This window comes from Helianthus annuus, chromosome 16 (assembly GCF_002127325.2).
Source record: "Helianthus annuus cultivar XRQ/B chromosome 16, HanXRQr2.0-SUNRISE, whole genome shotgun sequence".
Taxonomy (NCBI): Eukaryota; Viridiplantae; Streptophyta; class Magnoliopsida; order Asterales; family Asteraceae; genus Helianthus; species Helianthus annuus.
The window spans coordinates 169,867,307-169,872,444 of NC_035448.2; the positions used below are offsets into that span (position 1 = coordinate 169,867,307).

Sequence of the window (5,138 nt, forward strand, 5' to 3'; positions counted from 1 at the left end):
ATATGTCCTAAAACATACTGTTTTAGAAACCAAAAACTCTAAACCAAAACACATCTACCAAAAAAAGACATTAAATGTTCGGGTTTTTTTTTTTCGGGTTTTGGATTTCGGGTTTTTCTGGTCGGCTCATTCGGGTTTTTGGTTGGGGAAAAAATGACCCGATAACCGACCCATTTAAGGTTCCGGTTGGTCGGGTTCGTGTTTTTCGGGTATTCTCTAATTTGGGTTCGGGTGACTTCGCCTTCGGGTCGGGTTTCGGGTTTCGGATAAAAATGAACAGCCCTTACCCTGACAATATATGTGTTTTCCGTCTTATCGTACGGACATCTTTCGGATAAATAGAAGTAGTTTATGTTGATTAATATCTATACTATATTATAATACATGAGGGAAAGATTCCCAAAAGTTAAGAACTTCTTCCCCCATTATTTATAAATAAACCCCTAGAACGAGGGTAAAGTGGTCTTTTAAACCATAATTATTTTTTAGTCCCTCAATCTATTACATTTAAATCCTTGACATTTAACATAATTATGGGTAATTAGTTACACTCCCCCCTCTTTAATTCTTTAATGTATTCCTGCGATATCTTACAACCCGTAATGTTTTAAAAAAATCCGAAGGTACCATGACGATCGGCACATTTTTTTAAACGTTTCGATAGTTGTCTTTTTTAGTTTCGCCGTGCGTTCATAAAGTACAAATAGCCGATGCGTAAATGTACAATTGATTAAAGCCAACATTTGTTTTTTACCCAAGCCAGCTTTGACCATTACATAGCTACCGTACATTAACATTTGTTTTTTACCCAAGTTTTTTATTTTGAACGGCATTAATAAGCTAAAATATTCCCTAATTTTACTTGTTCAGAGTCAGTTTGTTGTGGCATGTTTAATATAGTAAGTATAGATAAAACTCACAACAAACTTCCTATTAAACATGCCACAACAAACTAAACAGGATATGTGCATCTTATTTTAAAAACTTAAAACTCACAACAAACTTCCTAAGTAAATGGATGACCAATCTAAAACTAAACCCTAATGGACTACTATAAATACATAGCAAACACTCACAATTCTACATTTCTATTGCTAAACAGATTTAAAATATGGAGCCAGTTCTGAATTCACTTGATGCGAAAAAACAAGCATGCGATATTGAAAAATCTAAGGTCGGTTCTATGATAAGTTTTGTTATATCGCAATAATGAATAATTGTTTTCTTTTATTTACTTTTATGTGAATACTAACTTATTTGATTTTTTCAGATTCAACACACCAATTCAAACACCCAGTTGTCGAACAAGCTTTTGTTAGTTTTTAAGTAATATTTTCGCTTATAATCTTTCATATTAACAAGTTCGTTATGTTATTATTTGGTGTTTTATTGTAGGATGATGGTGATAATAGTGTTGAAATTATTTCTTATGGCGCAATGTTCAGTCCATACAAGTCTAAGCTTCAACGTCAATTTAGTGAAGAGGTAATTTTAGAATTTATTTAATCTTTTTTAATTTTTTTTATTCAATATTTGTTCTTTTTTTAAATTTATTTAATCATTTTTTAACTTTTTTATTAAATTTTTGTTTTTTAAGGATCAGAAGTATGAGAATCAAAAGAAAAGATCTAAGAGACTCTCTGAATGGAAACGTGTTACGCCCTAACTTGTAATCACTTTAAAACGACGCAGCGGAAATACGAGCCTTGAAATTTCTTTCTTTATTAGACACATTACTTACATAAAAGCTCAAATACGAAAATGTTAAGCATTTACTGGAAGAGGTTTACAATATTTACATTAAATTAACGCTTCAAAGCATTACGTATTTCAAACTATGTAGCCGTTCTTTCCGTACAATCCTTGCTCTTCGACTCGATCCACGCCCGCTTATCATCCTTAAAGGTAGAAGAAGTCCGAGTAGTACATGTGAGCATCACATACAACTTAACCATTAGTCATTGACATCATCGTACAACTAAATTCACATATAATTAAATAGTATAACATTCGACAACGTAAACTTTGATTTATCCGACTATTCTCTCGGATTCTCTTGTTCCGAGTTCAGCTTCCATTCCACGAGAATCCGTCGTTCTCATTCCTGCATTACCTACCAATCTCAAGCACATTGTTAGTGAGATCCTTACCCAAACATATTGAAACCAAGCATACCTGCATACGTACTTACATATTCGTGCCTACGCATATTTTACTTACATCCAATTCTTGTTTAACTTGTTCGTATTCACTTATCATATTCGTACATTATTTATACGGTGCTTATTCTTGGGTTTAGAACCCAAAAACATCAAGAGAACACCCAAAATTTGGTTTAGAAGGCTTACCATAGACCAAGGTTGATATACCAAAGCTTACGATACATTAAACAACTTAGTTAACAAATTTCAGCATCCTAAACATGGGGAGGCCGTCGGCGACGGCTTTTAGTTTTTCCCCGTAGCTTAGAAACCCTACAGGGCGTCGGCGACGGCTTTTAGTTTTTCCCCGTAGCTTAGAAACCCCGTAGACAGGAAAATAGGGCGTCGGAGCAAACTGAAAAAGCACGAGGCGTCGGCGACGGCCCATAGGGGCGTCGGCGACGGCCTCTGCTTTTGCCATTTTTCTGCTGTGTTGTTTTCGTCGTTCGAACGCACTAAAACTCGCATAACTTTTAAACCGTTTACCCGTTTAACCTCCCGTTTCTTCCTACATGCTTGTAAATTCACATTCTTTCATATGAACTTAAAATCCTACATCCGGATTAAGGAAATTCTTAACTTACATGCATTCGACTTATAATCATTTTCTAACTATTTGACCCGTTCGAGCGTATATCATCATAATCCGATTATTTGACCTCAATCTCATATGAACTTAATAATTTCGTTGACGTCTATCATAAAAGATTAAATTCTCGGATGTCTTGCATCCTCTTAACCCATTTTCGCTCAAATGCTTATTTTCGACCCGTTATAGTTATTTACGCATTAAGTGGTTTATGACATACAAGACCATACTCCACATTATCACACTAGACCATAACCATTACACTAATCGAATAGCTTCCTTATAATCTACTTTAAGATTGTTCGCCCAACATACCCATCAAGGGCGTTTTAATCAACTTTATTCCCATTATGCACAATGAAAGACTTCAACGTATAATTGACATCAAACATTATGTCTAATTAAATAAAGCGTTGTATTACTTAAACAACTAAGAAGTGACTACGGAGATCACTTACCTTGAGTACTCCAATAAGTGTATTTGTCACCTTGCCTTATCTTGACCCGTTATCCTCCTGTGCTTGAGCTCTCCTTGACACGTTCCTATTATCTCATTCCATTACACCCATTCAATAGTTAGTATACGTAATCATACGCATCACTAATCACACTTCTATTCACGTGTCAATCGCTTAACGAGTTCAACATGTATCATAATACTACAATGCTAATCAATCTAACAATTTATCATTCCATCATCACAAAAGTCATACATGAGCTTCTAGCATACATAATTATGTATTTACATCATGTTCATTATTCTTTCAAAATTCCATACTTAGAATGATAACATTTTCTAAGTTAGGCAACTTGTTTCATATGTTAAACATTTCATACCATTTCTTAACACCTTGGTTATTTTTTTACACATCCATTCTACTATTTTCTATCAACAACCCGTTTCGACCCATTGGTGAAATCATATGCATAAACTAGTTGGTAAGTGTTTTAGACACTTAAAACATTCAAATAACTTACTAATAATTTATTAAAATCAGTAGTTCATGATTCATACAAGTGTGCATAACAATACAACTATTTTTTACTTAATATTTATACTAAAAATGTGCAGCAACTTTCTGCGCAGCAGCTGTTCACGACACATTTTAACCCATTTATCTTCTGATTCAGTTCTTCATGTTCAAATATGAAATGATCTACACTCAGAGACCTTTCTAAGCATATAAAGATCGTAACAATCGGACGTTCCTATGATTTTATATGATTTTTACAAAATCAGCACAGAAGCTGAAATGCTTCCAAACAGCTTGCTGTCAAAACAGTATTGCCGACTTTGGGCACTGTTTTGGCCTGTTTAACATCCGAATTCAACAAACATGTTTAAACACAAAACGTAATATGTTTAAATAGCTTTTTGAGCATATAAGGCTCGACCTCACAGGTCCTTCCTATGATTTTATATGATTTATACAAAATTGTTGCGCAACAAATTTTAATTCTAATCAGCTTTGTTACTCGATACACGTAGCATGTCATTTTGTACACAACATCATAACTAAGCACTTTTCATACTTATAATACGTAATCGCCTTCATTACTATTTAATTAACATTCCATACAAGTGATAACACATACTAACCTATACTAGGCATTTCATCAAACACTTGGTGTGCGATCTACTTTCCAAGCATAGTGTACAAGTGGTTTAAGCATGTTCTTCCCAAATTCATCTCATGAACCATTACATTCAAACAAAATCATATTGTCACCTACATCATTTTACTATCAAAACCTAATACATAACACATGCATCAACATAATCAAAATCATCATTAAACACATGTTCATCATAGTTTTTCTCATACTCATAAACATTGTTTCCTTCTAAATCCCTAAGATTACTAAAATTCAGCCATGATTCGATTTAAACATGATAACATTAGCAAGTATTCATGCCAATTTTTGATCGAATTCATACATTCCTCAAAACCCACTTCACGGTTGTTCTCCAAAACTGAGAATCGAGACATACCTTGGTTACATCTTGCTTAGATTATCACTATTAAGGTTCATGCAGGTTCGATTTCGGCCAGAATCCTTCCAATTTGTTGCTTAGGGTTTGAGAAGGGCTCCCCTTTCCTTTCTTCTCCTCTGCTCGTACACACACACATGCGCCCAGAAATGGGTTGTGTGATTTTCAATTTTGTTTTATATTTTGCCTTTCTCTTTACCCATTTTCAACCCCTCATGTTTCTCCCTTGTTCATACTTAACCCAAATTTATATCCTTATTCCTTTTATCAAAGCATTTAATTAGGTTTAATAATCTAGTTACCACATCTTTTTCTTTTAATGTGATAACATATTAACAACTAGGTAATTCGAGTT

The 5,138-nt window shown here is 34.1% G+C and overlaps 1 long non-coding RNA gene across 2 annotated transcripts; it reads right to left on the minus strand.

The window, feature by feature from the left end:
- Window positions 1-1,698: 1,698 nt before the first annotated feature.
- On the minus strand, window positions 1,699-4,929 carry LOC110898054. 2 transcript variants are annotated; one of them, XR_002569206.2, is made up of 3 exons: window positions 4,784-4,929; window positions 3,249-3,333; window positions 1,699-2,113 (listed from the first exon to the last, which is right to left on the minus strand). It is a non-coding gene; the product is annotated as an uncharacterized LOC110898054 (long non-coding RNA). The 2 variants fall into 2 exon arrangements; XR_004882963.1 differs by having other exon boundaries at window positions 1,699-3,333.
- Between the last annotated feature and the right edge of the window lie 209 nt (window positions 4,930-5,138).